Source organism: Drosophila arizonae, unplaced genomic scaffold (genome assembly GCF_054131065.1).
Source record: "Drosophila arizonae isolate 15081-1271.41 unplaced genomic scaffold, UAZ_ARI_1.0 ARI_Backbone_47, whole genome shotgun sequence".
In the NCBI taxonomy this organism is placed as follows: Eukaryota; Metazoa; Arthropoda; class Insecta; order Diptera; family Drosophilidae; genus Drosophila; species Drosophila arizonae.
The window spans coordinates 13,270-37,984 of NW_028315242.1; the positions used below are offsets into that span (position 1 = coordinate 13,270).

The 24,715-nt window shown below is 41.8% G+C and overlaps 1 long non-coding RNA gene across 8 annotated transcripts; it reads left to right on the plus strand.

The window, feature by feature from the left end:
- Positions 1-12,634: 12,634 nt before the first annotated feature.
- Positions 12,635-24,357, plus strand: LOC149267694 (uncharacterized). Of its 8 annotated transcripts, none has more exons than XR_016271546.1 (9): positions 12,635-19,740; positions 19,845-20,335; positions 21,260-21,963; positions 22,026-22,187; positions 22,261-22,357; positions 22,448-22,875; positions 23,231-23,374; positions 23,455-23,687; positions 23,764-24,357. It is a non-coding gene; the product is annotated as an uncharacterized LOC149267694 (long non-coding RNA). The 8 variants fall into 8 exon arrangements; XR_016271548.1 differs by lacking the exon at positions 21,260-21,963 and having other exon boundaries at positions 12,635-19,384; positions 19,454-19,740; XR_016271543.1 differs by lacking the exon at positions 21,260-21,963 and having other exon boundaries at positions 12,635-19,125; positions 19,193-19,740.
- Positions 24,358-24,715: the final 358 nt, after the last annotated feature.

A 24,715-nucleotide genomic window follows, 5' to 3' on the forward strand; every position in this document is an offset into this window, starting at 1 on the left:
CTCACTTTTGTAAAAAGCGTATTTCAAATACTAGAGACTTGGGCTTTGGAATATACACACATATTCACCATATGATTACGCTCTAAAAGTTTCATTAAGATCGTATATCTACAAAAGAAATTATTTAACAAATAAATTCTCATAATATTGCTCACACTGCAGCGCAGCCCAAGCGCAGTCGCTTCTTACTGCGCAGTTAGCAGAGCGCAGGCTTATGCGTGCGTGTGGGTGCATGTGTATGTATGTGTGCATAAAAGAAGTGCAGAATGATTAGAATATCAGCTTGGAGGGTTCAGGGTATCTCCTAGTCGAGCAGTCTCGACTGGAGCTTTCTTACTTGTTAATAATTACACTCTTTTACCTTAAGATAAAATATATTCTAGTTTTAAAAATAGTGGCTCTGACTGGAACTGAGGCGACTTCGAGACTTAATGACTATACGCACGCGGACTACATACCTATAATAGACGGGGACGTGACAATTTGGGACGAATACGGCTACATGGGACACACAACTAACCTGACGATATACGAGACATATGTTGACGAGACATGGAACTTAATAGACGGACTACCCAAAGACCATATGAGACAGGTACTTAAGACCGACTTACAACACATAGCCACTTTAATTAGTACCCTTAACGTTCACCATAGACAGGCCAGAAGCATAAATTTGATAGGTAGTGCCCTTAAGGTAATAGCAGGAACCCCAGATTTCGATGACTGGGAGCAGATAAAATTTAAACAAGGACAATTAGTAGATGCCGAAAACAAGCAAATCGAGATCAATAACAAAATTCAAGTAAGACTCAACGAAATTTCAAGAGCTCTCAATACAATTCAAAAACCAGAAACTGAAGTCGAATATCTTTATACGACTATCTTGGCGAAAAACAAAATGATAATTTCAGACTTAGAAGATTTGATTCTCTCAATTTCACTTGCAAAAATAAATTTAATTAGCCCACTCATACTCGACAGCATTGATGTAAAAGAACTAAATGAGCAACTCACCAATGTTAGCGTAACAGACCTACTAGAGGTATCTAATATTAAGGCTTTTCAAAATTCCCAACTACTATATTTTTTAATCAAATTCCCTAAACCTAAGTATGCAAAAAAATCAATATTTTTCCCGTTCAGCATAGTAATATAATAATAGATTTAGAAGAAGGCGACGTGGTGGCCGATTGCGGGACAAAAACCTTCGCCGTGCGAGATTGCGCCTCTACAGTGAGCACCACCTTCTGCAAACAAATGCAGAAAACAACATGTGCCCAACAGCTGGTCTCAGGCGGCACTGCACAATGCGCTACACGTCTTGGGCATCTAAAGCCCATAATCGTAGTCGATGAAGGCGTCGTTATCATCAACAGCGCCACTATCGACGTAGTGGGCAGCACCGGAACTAGCCAGCAGGTCACGGGGACTTATTTAGTCACCTTCGATGACCACATCTCATTGAATGGAACCCGTTACATAAATCATCGGGGTGTTCTGAGAAAAAAACCAGCAGTTTCGACGTCAGGAATAGTCAACATCACACTATTCCGAGAACACCTGAGCCTTCCGTTCCTGCACGACCTGAGTTTAAGTAACCTTCGCCACATCAGTAACCTCAAGGCCGAACTGTCATCGAGGTCAATTGGTTGCGTCACTATCATTGTCTCTCTTGTCTTCCTCCTAGTTCTCGGTTTTAAAATATGTCAACGGAAGCCGACCAATGGGAAACCCGAGGACGGGTTTCAACCTACCCGGGGAGGAGTTAACACGCGCCGATCAAATAGTGCTGACAACAAGTCAGCAACTTCTACACCGGACGCCGTTGCGACAGAGTTGCAGGTGAAATTAGACACCAGCACGCAGAAGCGGGCTGACCATCCGTGGGAGACGCAAACTCAGCGTTCTGTCGGCCCGGCCGCCGGCAGCGATGGCTTGGAGCCGCCGTTTAGTTTTATAAAAGTTTAGTTTATAATCTTCTCCCGAAAAGCTCACACGTCGAGCAGTAAAATAAAAAGATTCGAAATAAAAACAGTCTTGTTATAATTTGCATAAAAAGGCAGCTGATTCTTGTAGAGCTCTCTCGAGAATCATGCTTAACACGCGGGGACCTAAACAGCAACGACGTCTCCTCCTAATAAGCGTCATTAGGTCTGTCATCCTCTATGCTGCGCCAATATGGGCAAGAGCGATGGCAACGCCGAGCTACAGCCGAGGCATTTGCGCGATCTACAGGCTGAGTGCAATCAGAGTCAGCTGCGCTTTCAGGACTATCTCCGATGACGCGGCGCTCGTCATAGCCGGTATGGTGCCACTGGAGTATTTGGTCGCCGAAGCCGTGGAGCGGAATTCGCACGGGCCTACGCGACTCAACGCTGTCAGGGCGAATAGCATTGCACGATGGCAAAGAAAGTGGAATAGCTCAGCTAAAGGGCGGTGGACGCACAAGCTCATCCCGGAACTTGAACCATGGGTTAACCGCAAACATGTTGAGCAGATCCTCTCAGGTCATGGATGCTTTCGGAGCTATTTGAAGCGCTTTGGCCACGAGGAATCTGACGAGTGCCCCTGGTGCGAGCGAGGGCATGTGGAAGACGCCAACCACATTCTTTTCGAATGTGGACGGTTCCTGGAGGAGAGGCGTCGTCTGGAAGAGGCAGTGGGTTGCTCCATCAGAGCAGACAACTTAGTCAACGCCATGCTGGAATCGGCGGAAGCTTGGGAACTAACAAGCACCTTCGCGGCCACGGTGATGATGGAGCTCCGCAGAGTCTAGCGACTGAGAAGACGAGCTATCCCAGGCTAAGGTAGCGCATAGTGCTTGCGAAGCAATGCTTTACGGCCGTCCCGCAAGCACCGCGCGCTATCCTAGCCACCACGCAACTTGCAATTTGTTATATAATTTTGTCAATAAATGAATATAAAACAAGTAAGAACGTTGCAGTCGGGCGATACCGATTGCAGAAGACTCATTCACAGCCCAAACGCTGTCAACCAGAGTATATAGTGCAATTTTCAAGTCTAGTGCGCAACAAAAAACAGGGCATGATCCCATTTAAAATGGGAAAATCATCGATAGCTATTGCTATGATCATTGCATAATTGCATTCAAATTACATGCATATGTATATAATTTATACAATTTTGACTTTTAATAATATACATGTATTTATATCCATATATTGGATACCGGCTTCAAGCTAGCAGCAGATCAGCGCGATTTTACTATACATGTGCACACACTCATCGTCTATTCTATGCGTACAGACAGAAGCGCGCCTTTTCTCACATTCTTAGAATTTCGATTGATTTCTGGACTTTCTAGCCGTTACTGTAGTTTTGTCTGATGACGCTCTCTTATTAAGCTATTCTATTTTAGCAGCTGAGTGCTCGAGCAAAGCAATGGCGCGGGTGCTAAGGGCGACGCAAGTAACGTTAGAGTAGGGAGGTTCGAACCTCTACTATGTTTTTTTTTTTTTTTTCATACATTTTTCGTTTTTTATAAAATAGATATTTTATTGGGAAGGTGCGAGCTTGACTGAATGGCACTTAATACTTTTCATTTTCTTAGTCGAATAATTTTATAAGTTTAAATTTGTTTCTTCTTAAATAGCCCTCAAATACATATATGCAAATACATACATATGTATATATGTAAGTCTGCACGCATAGCATCAAGCATTCCAGCCTTATACACGCGCTCATTTGTATGTGTGTATGTATGCACACATAAATGCGTACTCTAGCATATTCTAAGAATCTCGTTGCGATTGATTTGTCTTTGCATTGTTTTTGAATTTCCAGCCACCACTCTGGCTTTTCTTTGCTATGTGGCGTCATAACAATAATGTGATTTCGTTTTAACTTCTATTGATCGAAACGACGCGGTGGTGCTGTAGGCTGAAGCGCCGACGACCATTATTTTAGCTATTTTGACAAACATGCTGTTTGGGTTGGGTGCGAGTTCAAATCCCGCGGAAAACACTTTTTTGTAAATTGCAAATTTTTGTTATTTTAGCTTCTTTTAAATTTTTATAAATTCATAAAAATGTTTCCTTTTGTATTATGAATATCTATTAAGCTTATTTATATGTACAAATGCATAAATAGATGGCTGACGCATATAAATGTCGCAATACGGGCACTGTAAATGCCGATTGCCACGCCCCTAGTGGCCGTCGACTCCTCAATTTTAGCCAGTTCTTAGAACGAGTAACCGGTTACCTAAATGCAAAATTTGAATTCTTACGCTCAAAAAATGTGAAAATTACAGGGTATTTTTCGATATGCCACGCCCCTAAAGAGGCTTAAAAATTATTTTTGGGGCATCGATAGAGGAGGCTACCAGTAACTTAACTATCCAAATTTGAAGCTTCTAGCTCTTAAATTGTAGGAGATATAAACTTTTGCGGTTTGCCACGCCCCCTATGGGCGGACATATATCTACCATAGCTCGTTGGACTTGGGTGATCAACCCGCGTATATATACCAAATTTCAGATCTCTAGCATCAATAGTGCCTAAAATATAGCAGAATTCGAAAAATCACTATATCTTCAGGTCCGATTTGCCACGCCCCTAAGGGACGTAGATATATAATTTTTTTACCCATCTTCATAGAATTAAAACATTAGCTTACGTGCAAAATTTCAGCATTCTAGGTTTATAACTTTAGGAGATACAGTTTTGTCCGATTTGCCACGCCCCTAATGGGCGGAGATATATCCGCCATAGCTTGTGATCTTGGGTGGTTGGCGCGGACCTACATACCAAATTTCAGCTTTCTAGCTCTTCAACAAACATGATTTCTGGTATATCGGAAAATGCATTTTCCGATTTGCCACGCCCCTAGTGGGCGGATCGGGAAAATTTTAACACTTTATAAATCGGAGATATACACGAGTATGTGTTCCAAATTTCAAGTCTCTAGCTTCAATAGCGCCGAAATAGATTGCGTTCATACGGACAGACGGACAGACGGACAGACGGACAGACGGACAGACGGACGGACAGCAAGACGGACATTGCACAAAACCAATATACTCATTTCACTTTCGTGAATGAGTCTAAAAAAAAACAAGTAAGAAAGCTCTAGTCGAGACTGCTCGACTACGAGATCCCCTGAACCCTTGGAGCAATAGATATTTCAATAATTTTTCGCGTCTTTCAGCTTACACAAGAAACACGCACACACACACACACAGGCACGTACGCACACACAGGCATACATACACACACACGCATACAGACACACATACACACACACACACGCATACATACACAAACGCATACACACACACATACACATACACACACAAGCACCCACGCATAAACACGCATGGGCTGCAGTGTGCGCTTACTATGAGAACTTAATTGTTTAATAACTTTTTTTGTGGACGTACGATCTTCATGAAACTTTTAGATTATGATTATAACATGGATATGCATGTAATTGCTAAAGCACAAGTCTCTAGTATTTGAAATACGCTTTTTACAAAAGTGAGGGTGAGGGGGTGAATTTAAGGGTGGGGGGTTAATTTTAACAAAAACCGAAATTGTATAAATTGCATGTAAGCATACATTAAAAATTTGGAGACTCTAGCAATAAAGGTTTAGAAGATATAATTTTATAACTGGTTTTCGATAAGGTTTTTTATCGATAAAAAAATATCGGGATGAGTTATCGAATTTTAATGATAAACTTGATATGCGCGCTGTAATTACGGGCATCTGAAAAAAAAATTTGAAGTCTCTAGCTCTTATATCTTCTGAAATCGACGCGTTCATACATACGGACAGACGGACAGACAGACGGACAGGGCCAAATCAACTCAGCTCTTCGCCCTGATCAAGAATATATATACTTTGTGGGGTCTGCCACGCCTTCTTCTGCCTGTTACATACATTTCAACAAAACCATTATACCCTGATTTCCCATTGAAAATGGGTTCAGGGTATAATAAAGCATAGAAGGTAATGTAGAATGATGCCCTATATAACACAGGGACGTGTAAGGGTCAGTATGGCCGTGTCGGAATGATACTATGAGAAATGATTTAAACAGGGACGTGTAACTGTCAGTATGGCCGTGTCGTGTCAGTGCGATATTACACTGTTGAAATTGCAATTAGATATCTTGATATCGTGTTAATCGATTGATTTAGTGTTGTGGTGCAATTAACGGATGCACTGTCACTAGGAGAGAGACAACAATAGCTGTTGCTGAACGTAGTCCCGGGTGTCGCTGGGTAAGAGCGGGACGGCTAGTCATGTCGTTCGCAGCAGGGTCGCTGTGTTTTCGATGAACAAGAATATGCGACCATGATTAGAAGTTTCGAGAGAAGAAGAGAAGACACGCTTGGTCGAAGACGATTGAACGAGTAAGAGCATTTAAAAGAGTTTAGCGACACGCCGGGAATTCGTTATTACGCGCAGCTAAAATGGAAAACCAGAATGAGAAACGCATCGCCCCGACATATATATATAGTCCAATTGAAATGGACTATATATATAGTCCATTTCAATTGGACTTTCAACAACCTTGAGAGCAGCACACTGAGAGTCGGTTCCTCGATAATCCAGATGACACCAGAAGAATCGAGACGACTCCAAATTCTATCACTAAAGGCTTTGCAGGCATTACACATCAACAATAGCTAACGACTAGAACACCTAAAACTTACGACACATGCAATATCATCCATAATATTGTTCTGCATAGTCGTGATAATCATTGTCATTGCCTTCCTCTACACAAAGAGGGCGAAAAAAATTACGTTATTATTGGACAATAGCCAAGAACAGAAAGTAACAGAGGCACCAAGACGAACCATAGAAAACATACAGTTACACGACATTCCCTTCCTTTAATGATGGCTTGAGGACAAGCTCAAATCAAAGCTAACAACAAATATATTCTTCAAGTTAAAAACAAAAATATTCTACATTGCAACAAAACCCAATGGGAATTGTTATAACGCAAATAAAACGTAACAAGCTGATCAGACCAATAAGCCAAAACTGCTGACATAATGTCTAGCGGACTTGCTGCACACGCCAACCAACAACAACAACAACACCACGAGCGACGCCGCTGCCAACGTCGTCGACTGAACCACAGCTTAGCTAGGGATAGAATTGATTTAAGTAATTTAGTTGCAAATTTGTTCTTGAATAAAACGGACTGCGTTTAAGCGATAAAATATCAAAACATCTTTTTTTACCGTTTAAATAAAGAAAGAACTTATCTGGCGCGGGGACCGGCTTCGCGCGCAATACAGCAAAACGTTTAGTACGTGCGTGATACTGCAAGTTAAAAGCAGAGTCGGTTTAAATAAAACGAAAATTCGATCGCGTTACAACACAGCAAAACGCCTGTACGAGCGCGACCGAAAATCACTAAAGCAACTCACGTCGCGTAACTTCGACGTTCGGTGAAATTCGTTAAAGGTAGTCTGGAACGTGATCGTTCGATTGCCCATCGGTGTGGATGTGGACGGTAATCCTGTACGGTCCGCCCACAGGATACTTCAACGGAGTCTAGTCGCAGGATCCCCAGTAGGAACAGCCAAAGAGGATGAAATCCGGATAAGCAGTGAAGACCGCCACATCATCATTATTGTAATTTAGAAATATAAGTATACGAAACAAGAAACTAACAAAACTAAAACGAACAAGTGTAATACAATATAAGAAAATTTAAGAAAAATCAAAATTAAATAAGTGTAATAAAATATAAGAAAATTTTTTGAGAAAAATAAAAGTTAAACAAGTTTAAGAAAATTTTAGAAAAATTTTGAGAAAAATAATGAGAAAGAATAAAATATTAAGAAACACACAAAAAATAAAAAAGCGTAAAGCGATCAAATTTGAGGTGACTACAAAAGTAGTATAAAATAACCCAACTTTGCGATTCCCAAGGGACCCCCCAAAGTAGACGGGAAAAACCAGCCACTGGTCTTAATATAAATGAAAAAAATTATATTTAAAAAAAAAAAAAATTTATTATAATAATAATTTTATCTATAGAAATTAAGTTGTTCTAATGATAATCATAAACTAACACTAACATCAATAAATTCAATCAGAAATCCACCTGTAAACATAAAACAATAGATCAAAGTCACAATAAAAGGCAGTTAATAACGTATGGCTAACGAGAATAATTTGATTAGGCCCCAAGTGTTAGTCGAACAACCCCCAAGTAGGTGCACATATTATCAATAGACAGCAACAACGACATATAGACCGTCAGAACGAACACTTACAGAACAGAGGCATGGCGAATAACGCATAACAGTTGATTGCAGCCACTGTCGCTCAAATTTTGACAGAACAACTTCCGACGCTAGTGAGACAAATAGTTAACCCTTCCAGGGAATTCAATGACGTGGACGATTAGACAATAAATGAAAAATGAATTTGAACGACCTTAACAGAGTACCAGACATTGTCAAAAGTCTTAGGGAATTTTCCGGCAATAAAATCGAATTTAGCTCATGGAAAGAGAGTGTGGATCGCATACTCTCCATATATGCAAGCCAAGTTGGATCACCAATGTACTATAGAATTTTGCATACCGTGAGAAATAAGATCATCGGCCAAGCCGACGCGGCCCTCGAATCGTGCAATGTACCCCTTAATTGAAATGCCATCTCCAAGTGTCTCACACTGCACTATGCAGATAAAAGAGATATAAATACATTAGAATACGAGATGACTATGTTAATACAGGGGAACAACCAGACAGTAGAACAGTTTTATCAGGTTGTCTACAACCAGCTGACTTTAATACTGAACAAGGTAGGATGTATGGAACTCAATAGAGAGTCAGAAATACTCATGACGAAAATGTACAGAGAAAAAGCATTAGACACTTTCATCAGAGGTTTGAGAGTAGACTTTGCATAAAGGAACCAGCAGACCTTCCCTCAGCCCTCCATTTATGTTTAAAATTAGAAAATCAGAACTATAAAACAAACATAGCCTTCAATAAAAGCCATCAAACAGGTCACAAAAGCGTAGCTTGAAACGCAACACCACCCATGTTACCACCGCATATGGTTCAATACGCACAATATTCCCCTCAGATGATGAGAACTGTACCAATTGGTTTCAGAGCTCAAGTGCCAATGCAACATGCATGGCCAAATACCATGAATCAGGGACACCAATACCATAGACAACAACCTTTCCAAGCGCTTCAGACAAACGTATTTCCCCGACCATTAGCACCCAAACCACAGCCACGCCCCGAACCAATGGACGTTGACAACAGCATCCAAACATGGATGATAAATTACATGAACAGGCCAAATTTTGAACCAGGGAAAAGACCCCCAACAATAGCAAATACAACCGATAAAAGACAGAGAAACTTTAATATTCAATCAGAAGAGGAATATCCCGACAATGACAACCACAACGCCTACATAACTATGGAAGAATACGGACAGGCCATCGAAAGCTATGAACAACAGACCGAACACGAACAATCACTACAAGAGTACGCACAATAAATAGAACAAGATGACGACGAACAAGAGAGCCCCACTGAACATGCTAGCATCAACTTTTTAGAATAACTAGCTCCTCGCTTCCTTACATAGAATGCAGACAAAAAGCGGGGAGATACTTAAAATACTAATAGACACAGGTTCAAACAGAAATTACATACAGCCCAAACTAGTTTCTAACCCGATTCCCAATCAAAAGCCTTTCGAAGCCGTAACAGTCGGCGGAAATATAAAAATAACTCACCATAAAATCGCTAATCTCTTTGACAGATTCTTTGAGATATTCAAGTAAAATTTTTCCTATTACCTACGTTAAAAGCATTTGACGCAATTCTGGGCAACGACAGCCTTAAAAAACTAGACGCAGTAATCCACAGCAGCAAAAAGCAATTAATAATTAAAGATACCATGTTTATTAGACAGAAAAAAATCGAGGCAGTTAACACTGTCATACCACGGACAGATCACATGAAAAGCGAACAGAAACAAAGATTAAAACAGTTAGTTACGAAATACCCCAATTTATTTGCCACCCCAAATGAAAAATTAACCTACACAACAAACGTAAAAGCAGAAATTCGAACCAAGACAGATTCACCCATATATTCGAAATTTTATCAATTCCCAATGTCTTTAAAAGACGAAGTCCATGAACAAATACGGGAACTTTTAGAGGACGGAATTATTCGCTCATCCCGATCACCCTACAATTCACCCGTGTGGATTGTTCCCAAAAAAATGGATGCATCCCAAGAGAAAAAGTATAGAATGGTTATTTATTACAGAAAGCTTAATAAAGAAACAATAGCAGATAAATACCCTATTCCAGAAATAAATGAAGTACTAGCACAACTTGGAAATAATAACATTTTTTCAGTGCTTGACCTAAAAAGTGGTTTCAACCAAATTCCATTAAAAGAAGCAGATATCGAAAAGACCGCCTTCTCCGTAAACAACGGAAAATACGAGTTTACACGACTCCCTTTCGGTCTGAAAAACACACCTTCTATTTTTCAAAGAGCACTAGACGACATTCTTCGTGATCATATCGGCAAGATATGCTTCATATACATAGATGATATTATCATATTTAGCAAAGATAATGGAACCCATGCAGAAAATCTTGACACAATTTGTCGAACTCTTCAAGACGGTAACATGAAATGCCAGTTAGACAAACGCGAGATCTTTACAGATAAAGTAGAATTTCTCGGCTTTGTCCTCTCAGATAAAGGCGTCGAGACTAACCCAGACAAAATAGCAACCATAGCCAAATATCCCTATCCAAAAACACTTAAAGATTTGAGATCTTTCCTCGGACTCTCTAGCTACTATAGAAGGTTCATAAGAGATTTCAATAAGTTGGCAAAACCACTTAGCTCTCTTTTAAGAGGGGAGGATAGACGAGTGTCCAAAAGCCAGTCTTCAAAAAAACTAATTAATCTCAATCAAGAAGCCATTGATTCCTTTGATACAATCAAAAACGCTCTAATATCCAATGAAGTCATTTTACAATACCCAGATTTTAATAGGGAATTTCAATTTACAACAGACGCACCCAATTATGCAATTGGAGCAGTCTTATCTCAGAATAAACGACCCATATGCTTCCTTTCAAGAACATTGTCAAAATCTGATGAAAATTATGCCACTAATGAAAAAGAAATGTTGGCGATTATTTGGGCACTAAAAGCCCTCAAAAATCACCTTTACGGTAAGGCAAAAGTAACAAGTAAGAAAGCTATAGTTGAGACTACTCGACTACGAGTTCCCCTGAGCCCTTGGAGTAATAGCTATTTCAATAATTTTTCGCGTCTTTCAGCTTACACAAGAAACACACACACACACACACGCACGCACGCACAAGCATACATACACACAGGCATACATACACACACATACACACACACACACACACACACACGCACACACAAACAATTACATACATATACACACACAAGCATAAACACGCATGGGCGGCAGTGAGCGCATGTAATTGCCAAAGCACAAGTCTCTAGTATTTGAAATGAATTTAAGGGTGAGGGGTAAATCTTAACAAAAATCGAAATTGTATAAATTGCATATAAGCATACATTAAATATTTGGAGACTAGCAATAAAGGTGTAGAAGATATAATTTTATAACTGGTTTTCGATAAGGTTTTTTATAGATAAACCAGTAAGAAAGCTCTAGTCGAGACTGCTCGACTACGAGATCCCCTGAACCCTTGGAGCAATAGATATTTCAATAATTTTTCGCGTCTTTCAGCTTACACAAGAAACACGCACACACACACACACAGGCACGTACGCACACACAGGCATACATACACACACACGCATACAGACACACATACACACACACACGCATACATACACAAACGCATACACACACACACATACACATACACACACACATACACAAACACACACACACATACACAAACATATACAAGTTAACACAATCGACCAGCAAAACATAAATGTTCAGATTGATCACGCGCCGTCAGCATGAATGTAGCCGTTCCCAGCGGATATTGCACAACAGCAGCAGTGGCTCCAACGCGCAACAATGTTGTTGCCCGAAGTAATGCGATGCCTCGCGTAAATATGCAATGTCAGCATAATCAGGGTTTAGGGCTAGCTTTGGATATAAGAATTTATGTCACTGTACTTTAGTTGATTTTTGATAATAAAGAACGTCGGTCGTCGCCAACGGAAATTGAAGTCTACGCTTTAACTGGAAACAAAAAATTTTTTATAATTCAAATAACACCTATACAAGAGGCAGACGGAAGAGAAGTGGGAGCCCGACCGAACAACGAACCCAAAAAAAAAAAAACATACAAAACAAAAAAAAAAAAAAAAAACAAAAAAACAAGCCGATCAATGAGTGAGTTATATAAACAAGCAAGCAAGTGATACTAAATACACAGGTGCAAACAAAAAACAGAGCAAGACAACTGAAACTCATTTCACACTGGTACGATAATTTAACGAAAAAAAGATAGCATGATTTCCCATTAGACGAAGAAGTCACGCGTTATAGACACACAAACGAAAGCCAGCACTCAGCGAAGAGACAAGAACAAAGACGAAGCAGATCACCAGCGAAAGCAGCATAAAACGAAACAGTACGCAGCGAAGACACCCACCACGAAGCGGCTCATCAGCGAAGAAACACACAACATACAGTCTACTAACATAATATAAGAACATGTGAGTAGAGTGTTCATTGCAAAAAAAGAAATTAAGGAGTAAAAACAAATAAAAATACAATTTCAACCTTTAAATATTAATTATTAATAACAAAAAACGCAGCACGCAAAATTCCCTGTCTTTACTTGCCCTATGAGTGATAGTGAAATACAAGATTTAATAACAAATTTTCGAAAAATTTACAACACAGAAAATTTAAAAATGGCTTTGAATTCAGATCAATTAAAAGCTATAGTAGAAGGCGCAGTCGCAAGCGCTTTAGCTGCTCAAAAAGATAGCTTTGATAGAAAATTAAACGAAATTGAACAACGTATAAATTCAGTACAGGTTAGCGCACCCGAGGTAGAAACTTTCAAGGAGGCAGAAATCAAAATAGGTGTTATTTGCAACGAAACCCTTGACATCATGAAGTCCCTCCCGGACTTTGAAGGAAAAAGCGAAACTTATGTATCTTGGAGAAAGGCTGCGCATATCGCATACAAGGTATATGAGAAATACGATGGTAGCTCAAAGCATTATCAAGCTTTGGGAATATTAAGAAACAAAATTAAGAACGCTGCTGATATGGTACTCTCTTCTTTCGACACTCCTCTAAATTTTAAGGCCATTATAAATCGGTTAGATTTCACGTACTCCGACAAACGACCGATATACTTAATTGAACAGGAGATGTCAACACTCCGCCAAGGAAATTTGACACTACTGCAGTACTACGACGAGGTAGAAAAGAAACTGACTTTACTTATAAATAAGACAATCATGACCTACGACACCACCGTTGCCTCTTCGCTAAATGAGAAATATAGAGCAGACGCCCTGCGAGTATTCATCTCAGGAACCAGGAAGGCCTTAAGTGATGTCCTATTCTCAGCTAGACCAATTGATCTTCCCTCTGCATTGGCATTGGCTCAAGAAGTTGAGTCAAATCATGAACGTTATATGTTCGCCACAAATTTCGCCCGCAGTATAGAAGAAAAAGCGCAGAAGATCGAACAAAGACAGCAAGTCAGAGACAAGACTCTAGCTCAAGACCCAAAACACAACCAACCAGGAAAAAGCCCACACTACAAAAGACCAGAATTCTCACCACGACAAGAACAGGTAGAACCAATGGACGTTGACTCATCTTCTCGCTTCAGACAGGCTACGCAACACCAACAAAACGCGACCTTCTCGAAACAGACTCAGTGGCCAAATCAACAACGACGCACTCAATACGAAAACTACAATAACCAGGGACAGGCAAACAAACGACCAAACAGCGGTAGCGCACGGTTCACAGGACCGAAACAGCAAAGAGTTAACCACCTAGGAACAGAAGATACAGAATACGAGCAGGACAATAGCGAATACCAAGCGATCGCAGAAACCGAGACAGAAGACGTTGACAATGAATTGGACGAATACGACCAGGTCAATTTTTTAGGAATAAATCCCTGCTCCCGTTCATAGAGAGAACGATAGCAGGGAAAACCATAAAGTTGCTAATAGATACCGGAGCCTCAAAGAATTACGTGAGACCATTAAAAGAACTAAAAAATATTACGCCGGTAGAAAAACCCTTTCGATTAAAATCAATCCATGGCCACAACGTAGTTGACAAGAAATGCATAATGCACCTTTTTAATACCAAGACAACATTTTTCTTATTACCAAACCTCACGACATTCGATGGTATAATCGGACTTGACCTACTAAACCAAACCAACGTTTTATTAGACTTCAAAAATAAGAAACTAACAACAAACTATGGTTCTGAGACCATTAACTTTCTAAAATGCCCAGCCGTAAATTTCACAAGTGTCAAAGAAATAGAAGCCCCTCAGGCTATAACAACGGAATTTCAAACAATGCTCAAAGCCCGAGCAGGAGTATTTGCGGAACCAAATGAAGCGCTTCCGTATAATACAAATGTCATTGCAACTATTAGAACAGAGGACGAGAATCCCATTTATTCAAAATTATATCCATACCCAATGGGCGTATCAGAATTCGTAAACACAGAAACTCAAGATCTGTTAGAAAACGGTATAATACGTCCGTCCCAGTCACCATACAATAACCCCGTGTGGGTTGTAGATAAAAAAGGTACCGACGAGCAGGGAAGAAAAAAGAAACGTTTAGTTATAGACTTCAGAAAACTAAACAAAAAGACAATAGATGACAAATACCCCATTCCCAATATAGCCTCCATTTTATCCAACTTAGGCACAGCAAAGTACTTTACAACACTAGATTTAAAATCCGGATTCCACCAGATTTTACTTGCCGAAAAAGATAGAGAAAAAACAGCCTTTTCTGTAGGAAGCGGAAAGTATGAGTTCTGCAGGCTCCCTTTTGGCTTGAAAAATGCACCTAGTATTTTTCAGAGAGCCATTGACGATGTGCTCAGAGAGCAAATTGGAAAATCTTGTTATGTTTACGTAGACGACGTAATCATTTTTTCTGAAAATATGGAAAGCCATGTCAAGCATATCGCCTGGGTCCTAGATAAACTATACGAGGCCAACATGAGAGTTTCACCAGAAAAGTCGCACTTTTTCAAAGAAAGTGTAGAATACCTAGGTTTCGTAGTCTCAAGTAATGGTATAAAGACATGTCCAAGTAAAGTTGAAGCGATTCGTAACTATGAAGTACCAACAACTTTGTTTAACGTCAGATCATTCCTTGGGTTGGCAAGCTACTATAGGTGTTTCATCAAGGACTTCGCGTCTATAGCAAAACCTATAAGCGACATCTTAAAAGGCCAAAATGGCAAAGTGAGCGCCGGACAATCCAAAAAAATTCCAGTAAAATTTGACGAGAGTCAACATGCGGCATTCGAGAAGCTAAAAGAGGTTCTTGCATCCGAAAATGTAATGTTGCTCTACCCTGACTACAAGAAGCCGTTTGATTTAACAACGGACGCTTCATCCTCTGGTCTTGGGGCAGTTCTGTCACAAGGTGGAAAACCAATCACCATGATATCAAGAACATTAAAGGATAGAGAGCTTATCTTTGCAACAAATGAGAGGGAACTACTTGCAATAGTTTGGGCTTTAAAAAACCTCCGAAATTATCTATATGGGGTAAAAAATTTAAATATCTTTACGGACCATCAGCCTCTGACGTTTGCAGTATCCGACCGAAACCCGAACGCAAAAATCAGGCGTTGGAAAGCTTTTATAGATGAATATAACGCAAACATCTATTACAAGCCAGGGAAGGAGAACTACGTTGCGGACGCACTGTCACGGCATAATATTCATGCCCTAGAGGACGATGTACAGTCAGACAGAGCCACAATTCACAGCGAAATATCGCTCACATACACCATAGACACAACAGACAAACCAATCAACTGTTTCCAAAACCAAATTATAATAGAAGAAAATAATATAGCCTCTGATCGTACAGTTATCCTATTTGGTAAGAAAATCCGACATACAATTCATTTCTCAAACAGAGACTCGTTAATCAAAAGAGTTTGCGATGTAGTCAAAAAAGATGTCGTAAATGCAATCCATTGCGAGTTACCAATATTAGCATTCATACAACATAAACTAATAGAAACTTTTCCAACAACAACATTTCGATATACAAAGTACATAGTAAATGACATTTTTGATAAAAACGGACAGAAAGAAATAATTGCAACAGAACACAATCGGGCTCACAGAGCAGCCCAAGAAAATGTGAAGCAGATTTTACAAGACTATTTTTTTCCGAAAATGACAAAATTAACGAACGAAGTTGTTTCAAATTGTAAAATTTGTAAAACAGCTAAGTACAATCGTCACCCACAAAAACAAATACTTGGAGAAACACCCATACCTTCCTATGTGGGCGAAATACTACACATAGACATATACTCAACCAATAAAAAATACTTCCTTACGTGCATAGATAAATTTTCAAAATTTGCAATTGTTCAACCCATCGCTTCAAGGACAATAATTGACATACAATCAGCAATTTTACAACTTGTAAATTTTTACCGGCATACCAAGACGATCTATTGCGATAACGAGCCCTCCATAAAGTCCGAAACAATAAAATCTCTGCTAAACAATCAATATAACATTCAAATCGTAAATGCCCCACCACTCCATAGTACATCAAACGGACAAGTCGAGAGATTCCATAGCACCCTCGGTGACATTGCAAGATGCCTAACAGCTCAAAGAAAAATTACTGACACTGTTGAAACGATACTTCAAGCAACTATCGAATATAACAATACAATTCACTCAGTAACGGACAAACGACCAATCGATATAATCCACTCATCCTCCCCAGAACTCGAAATAGAGATAGGAAATAAAATTCAAAAGGCACAACAACTCCTAACAAATAGAGTAAACGAAACAAGACACAATAGACAATTCCAAATAGGCGACACAGTTTTGGAAAAAACAAACAGACGCTTAGGGAACAAACTGACACCACTATACAACGAAGGCAAAATTGACGCAGACTTGGGGACAACAGTCTTAATAAAAGGGAGGGTGGTCCACAAGGACAATCTAAGATAGGCAAAACATTAAATTCCCTTTTTTATCTTTTTAGGATTTGGACTATACTTCTTTTTGCTACAACGATAACAGCGAAATTGACTGACTATACTAACATGGACTACATACCGATCTTGGACGGATACGTAACCATTTGGACGGATTTCCAATACTTGAAGCACTCAACCAACCTTACCCTATACTCAGAAATAGTAAAAAATACGAAAGAATTAGCAAACCATTTCCCCCGATCACATATGAGAATGTTATTAGACGCAGACATACAACATATAGAAACATTAATAGCTACAGTAAATGTCCACCATAGACATGCTAGGAGTATCAATATGCTAGGCACCGTTCTAAAGGTCGTAGCTGGCACGCCAGACCATGATGATTTCGAGAAACTAAAATTTACACAGAATGAACTTGTAGAGTCAGAAAATAGGCAGATAACCATAAACACAAAAATGCAGGAACAAATTAATAAGCTAACTGACACCGTAAACCTCCTAGTAAAAAACACAAAAGTAAAACAAGTAGACACAGAGCATTTATATGAAACGCTGCTAACAAGAAATAGAATAATTATCTCAGAGTTAAAAACCTTAATACTATCAGTAACACTTGCAAAGGTTGGAATTGTAAACCCCTCCATTTTGGATTCCACTGATTTAAAAAACATTGTTAATGAACACTCTATAAATATCACTATTACTGACTTAATGGAAGTATCTCAAATTAAAGTTTTGTTAAGCGAAAATTTTCTACATTTCATTATAAGATATCCTAAGCCTAGCATAGTATGTAAAAAATTAACCGTATACCCTGTCCAACACAACGGCATCATAATAAATTTCGCCGAAGACTACAATTTAGCTGACTGTGGAAATCATGTAATATCAATAGGAAATTGTAGTACAGCCCTCACAATAACGTTCTGCAAGAAGTCACCCTACACAACATGCGCTCAACAGCTACACTCAGGTGACACCGCACATTGTTCAACTCGGCCCAGCCACCTCGAACCTCTAACCATAGTCGACGATGGAGTAATCATCATCAACGACGGAGCAGCTACAGTCAACGAGCAGATGGTAAAAGGGACGTTCCTCCTTACCTTTGACGACAAGATAAAGGTAAACAACACCGTATACCAAAACCAAAAAAACTACGTGAGGAAATCCCCGGGACCAGCGGTATCTGCGCTCTTAAATATAACAGACCACCAAGAGATACCAAGCCTGCCATACCTGCAGAAGATAAGCATAAAAAATCTGCGGGATATTGCTCAACTAGAGGAAGGGCTAGTAAGAAGGCCAATAGTATCTGGGCTAACCGTGGCCATCCTTTTACTCTCCTGCTACGCTTCGATGAAACTCTATCAAAGACATCAGAGGAACAAACGTCAACGTGATCTTCAAACATTAATTAACAGTTTCAAGAAAGCCGAGGACGTCATTCATCTAAGTGGGGGAGGAGTTAACACAATCGACCAGCAAAACATAAATGTTCAGATTGATCACGCGCCGTCAGCATGAATGTAGCCGTTCCCAGCGGATATTGCACAACAGCAGCAGTGGCTCCAACGCGCAACAATGTTGTTGCCCGAAGTAATGCGATGCCTCGCGTAAATATGCAATGTCAGCATAATCAGGGTTTAGGGCTAGCTTTGGATATAAGAATTTATGTCACTGTACTTTAGTTGATTTTTGATAATAAAGAACGTCGGTCGTCGCCACGGGATTATTGAAGTCTACTCATTTTGTGCAACACCGCACACTAACATCTAACACTTACAGCAAAAAAGCTTAATTTACATGCTATGTGTGATCTGGTCACACTTGATTACACGTGCTGGCTATTATTGTATCAAACAGGCATTACAATTAGATAAGTATATTAATATTAACAATGTGATTGCATTTAAGTGGCTAGTATATACTTTTTCTTTTTACTCTCAGCGCTGCGTCTCTTCATTGCAATCCGCGTGTTTAGAGGAATGCAGCCGTCGAGGCAAACTATTGGTAGCAGTGCAGTTTGTGCAGCCAGTGTAGCGCTAGCTGTATGCATTGGTCCAAGAGCAGCCACGTCACCAGCGGCAGGATGAGTTCTCATTCCAGGCAACCGCCTGCGCATTAGTTGGTTTGATGGCTGTACTGGCTGATTGGCGTAGCAGTTTGAAATACGCATTCTAATTCTCCCTCTTCTTCTTCTTCTTTGAGGTGCTATTGATGGCGTTAACGTTGTTGCAGTCGCATTCGCCGCGATCGTCACCGTCGTCACTTCTGGCGGACACAAGAAGTGGAAGGTGCATGGTACCATCATATGGGGACGAAGTGGCCGCCTCGAGCATCTTCCAGCAGTGCAGGACAAAGTCTGAAAAGAAAGAGCGTACGCAGCTGGCATAATATGTGCAGGCACTCTCACCAGTCCTGCAATTAGTGTCCAGTGGACGAGCCGGGATATCAGCTGTATTCCCTGGCATTGGTGGCGCGGACGTCTGTTCAGGGTATGTACACGTGAGTACGAGGGGTGCACTTCTCTTAGTTGCTGCTCCATCCTCTTTTCGTCAGCATCCAGGGCGTGTTCTAACCTGATTCTAATTCCTTTTAGCCCTTCATCAAGCAATGCCTCTTGATCAGCTGTGTCGATCAACGGGTCCGTAGTCAATGGAGATGCAGTCGATGATGGCAGGACTTTTGTAGACCCAGCGTCTATTGTTGTAGGTATTGTCGCCGCCATTGTCGTAGTGGCCACCATGGCTTGTGGTGCCTCCATTGCTGTCTGGTTTAAGGTTGAGGCCGCTAGTGCATCCATCGTCGCTGGAGTTGTTGAAGCAGTAGTTTGTCGCGGCATAGCTGCTTCTAGCACTGGAGTTGTAAGAGGTGCTGCCGCAACCGCTGTAGTTGATGTCGCCGCAGTTTGGAGTTCTTCAGTTGTTGTCAGCATTGGAGTTGGAGTTGCTGGTACTGTCGTCGTTGTTGGATTCACTGCCACCGATTCCAGGGATGTCGCTATGACTATCATCACTGGGGCTGGAACTGGGGCTGGAGCTATTGTTGCTGCTGCCAGAGGGACGTCATCTTGATCCTCATCATAGTCAGGTACGATGATTTTCTTAATGGCCAGTGGTTGACGTTGCACTCGTGCCACTGCCGCCGCTCTTGTAATACGCCCGTCTCTATAGTCTCTCCTGTAGCTGTTTATTAGTGATTCACATAGTCTGCTTGGTGGCTGGCCAGTTAATAGCTCATATAGCCACCCCGCACGCTCGTTTACCTGCCTGTCCGCCTCTTGTCGTTGCAGCTCTTCCGCTTCAAGACGAAGCAGTGTAGGTAGGGAGGTCATTTCTTGCTCGACTGGTCGTCTGCCATTAGTGGTAATTTGCGTAGCCTGGGTGCCTAGTGCTTGCAGTGGGAGTATATGGTTTTGCAGCTGTGTCATATATCTCGATCTGAGGAGTCGCTGCGGCTCGTATGGATTCTCTATTAGGCCTCGTGCTTCGGGGTTGCAGTGGATAGCCAAGGAATTGGCGAGGCGACTGCTTGCCTGTTCAAAAACCTCTTCAACTGTTTTGAATCCATATTTCAGATGTGTAGTGACGTTGCGTGTGAGCCAGGGCACTCGCAGCGCTCTTCTTATTATTTTATTTTGTGTGCCCTGGATACGTCTGATTTGCGATTCGGTTGTGAGGGCACCCCAAATAGGCAGGCCGTATTGCCACAATGGCATAATTAGTTGTTTAATAAGTACAGCTTTGCAGCTCTTGGCCAGCAAGCTGTCTCGGCCAATCAGCCAATCCAGTTTTGCTGCCCTCGTTCTGATCTTTGCCCTAAGTCTCACCACATGTTGTTTCATGTTGAGTTTCCTGTCCAGAATTATGCCCAAGTATGTGTGTGAGCTTTTGCATGGGATCGCTTTGCCAAAGACTGTAGGAGTTACTTGTCTATCTCTCCGATTTACTTGCCTTAGAGTGAATAGGACATGGCCTGTCTTATTGGCATTAAGATTAATGGCCCATTTTTTAGTCCATTTTTCGAAATGTTGCAAGTACCTCTCATTGGCTCTAACAGCCATTTCCGGCAAATCAGCTGCACTCATGATGACCGTATCATCAGCAAAAGTGGACAGCAACATTTCCTCTTGTGGCAGGCCGATCCGATTCGTATGCTCCTGGGAGGGCAGTGGCATATCCGAGGAGAAGATAGTGTACAGAATAGGGCCCAGTACGCTGCCCTGTGGCACGCCCGCAGATACACGGCCCATCCTGGAAGTTGCAGCTGACGAGAAATGTCCTAACCTCCAAGTAGCTCTCCAGGATATTGTATAGATTTAATGGCAGCAATTTGGCCAGCTTTAGAAGAAGACCCTCATGCCATACCCTGTCAAAAGCCTCTGCGATATCAATGAAAACGGCGGAGCAGTACTGTTTGCGCTCATAGGCACGCAGAATGAACTGGGTCACCCGGGCCAGCTGCTGTTCAGTGCCATGATTCCGCCTGAAACCAAACTGGTGTGATGGCACCGCTTTTGCAAAGTCTTCAACTTCAAAGAGTCTGGTGAGCAGCAGCTTTTCGAAAACTTTGGCGAAGCCAGAAGTTAGGCTGATCGGGCGATATGATTTAACATCAGAGGATATCTTGCCTTGCTTTTGGATCATAGTAACCACTGCATGTTTCCACTTGGTGGGGAAGTATTCAAGTCGTAGCATTGAGTTGAATATTAATAGAAGGTATAGCAGTGCTTTCTGCGATAATTGTTTAATAAGTTTATTATCAATTCTATCATCCCCAGGTGCTTTGGCTGTCTCGAGACTGCCGATGACAGCCCTCAGCTCGACCATTGTTATTGGCCTAATTGGGCGCGTGAGGTGTTGTTGCTGCATTTTTGCCTGCCTAATCAGACTCAGGTCGCTGCGTACTGCTGCTTGGACGTCGGGCGTATTGACAAATACGGGTGAGAATCTTTCTTCAAGATGTGTGGTAAAAGCTTCAACCTTCTCACCAGTTGTTTTGGTCCATTTTTGCAGACTGCTTGGTGGCTGAGTGGCTGGTGGCAGAGCGGCTGATGGCGGGGCGCTCAGGCATAGAGGTAAGTTTGGCTGAGGTTGTCTTTTAATCGTCTTCGTAAGTCGCCACAGTTTCCTCATGCTGTACTGGTCGTTGGTGTCGATGCCTTCAAACTGCTTATTGATGTTCTGATTTTTTAATTTCCAGAGTGCCTTTTTGAGACGATTCTGGGCCGCTCTGTACTGCGCTCTTGCCTCTGGAGTCCGTGTGGCAATTAGGATCCTTTTACAGCGCAGCTTCCATTCGAGGAGCGATTTTGTGGGCTCATCCAGTAACAGGGTCTGGTGACGACGTCGACTGCCATGGCCGTTCGGGGCGCTGCCATTAGTATTGTTGCGAGTTGTCAGAGCGGCAGCCTCTTGAATATTGCGTAGGAACACTTCAATGGCGTCATCAACATCAGCTCTAGATCCGATCTCAGTTTTTAGATGTATCAGCCTATCTAGCGCATCTTGGAATTGCCTTATTCTCGCTACTGGAATCTTGAGGCGCGTAGCCCTATTTGCTGGGCTCTCTGGTCGATGTTAACTTGTGGCGAACAGGTCAACTTTCAGTGGAAGGTGATCCGAGTCCAGGTCAGTTGTGGATTGTATGTTCATGCGCATGCCATTCATGCTACCATAGACAGCAAAATCAATGGCCGATGGGCGTATGGGAAGTGTGTTGCGCCTCCGGTTGCAAGAATGTTGAAGCGCCTTCGTGATTGGACAGCTTCGAAGAGAGCTTTGCCTCTCTGGCATGAGCGTGGATTGCCCCACCAAGAGTGCTTGGCATTCCAGTCGCCACATACTATGAAGTCTGTTGAAGCTTCCCCTGACAAGTTGTCGAAGTGATTGAGCAGTCTTTTGTAGTGATTACTGGACCATTTGAATGAGGGCGGACAATAGACGGGCGCTACGATTATCATTTCTTTTTTGTTTGATATTTCAGGTACCAATGCAATTGGGGCGCTTTGGATGTATGCCTCGCAGATTGGTTGTAGAGCGGTATGCTTGACGTCAGAGCGGACCAGGATTGCGACCCCGCCTCTTCTGGTTGTGTTGGGATCAGTGGCTACATACTTGATATATCCAGGTACGTCAAGTGCTGTAGAATTTGGTGCTGTCCTGGTTTCGATCAGCATCATCAGCTGTATTTTTTCTTTTTTCATAAAGAGCTCAATTTCTGGCATTTTTTTGCTCGCACCACCCGCATTCCAGAATGCAATTTTGAGAGAATTGGCGTTCAGAGGACTGGTGTGGGTGCCATTGCGAGCCTGGATAGGAATACCTCTAGTCGTCATTTGGCATGTCATTGGCTGTGTCGAGCTCCATGGGTGCTACGTTACTTGCATTTCTCTGTTTGAGTGCCTGCTGAAGTAGATTTTGCTGCTGATGGAGTTGTGCTGGTAACATACTGTTGGCGGTTTGGAGTTCAATAAAGCGCATCATGACATTTATTAATTGATCTATTTTATTTTCTAGTTTACTGAACCATATTGGGTAGTCGGGCTCAACACGATGCTGTGTCTTCTGTTGCTGGTTGCGCTGCTGCTCTTCACGTAGTCGATTTTGGAAGCAGGCCAGGTGCTTTTCAGCAGGATTGCTCGAAGGGCCTCTGTTGCTGCCGCCGCTTGCCTCCACCTTAGGTAGAAGGCTATTCGTTGTTGCCTTTTTTGTTGCATTGGCGTTTGCTGGTCGTTTGTGCTGGGGTTTGCCAAGCACTAACTGCGGGCGTATGGAGTTATGCGGAGCCTTGTCAGGATTTGCAGATGATGCAGTATTTTGCATATCGTTGTCTGGAGAGGATACTACTGCTTGTGTTGTTTTTTTTCGCTGCTGCTGTTGGTGCTGTTTCTGCTGGCTCATGTGTTGCTGATTATGCTGCACTTTGGGCTGGTGGTTTGTAACGAACCTTCGGTTTATCCCGAGTCTAAGCTGGGCTAGTTTCAGCTGACTGTGGATTCGTTGCCAACAAATTTATTTGTTGAAGCCCCTGCGATAATTAATTAGTCTTGTGGTTTAGGTTTTATAGCGTAATGGTATATTTTCTTAAATAGATATGAATTGTACAAGTCACTTATGCAAATGTATGTGGCTCGCTGGTTTGCTTAGCGACGCACACCTACTGAGCGCTTGTTCAACGCACTCCGGCTGGGAGAGTGTTATGCTGAACACGCTAGCTCACCGTAAGGATTTGAGAAACGCCAGGATCTGGATCTGTAAACTCTGGCGGCTCGCCAGCTATGCAGATCTCTCCTACTATCTCGCTCACTCACAGTACAACACTAGCTTCGTTCACTCACACGCACTTCTCTTACGCACGGCTACGCGAACTCACCCAGGTGTGCAGGCCTCGCTTACGTTGCGGATATGCACCGATGTCCTGATCGGCGCCTGCTGCTGATCTGCAAGGATTCCCACTGGGTGTCCTTGC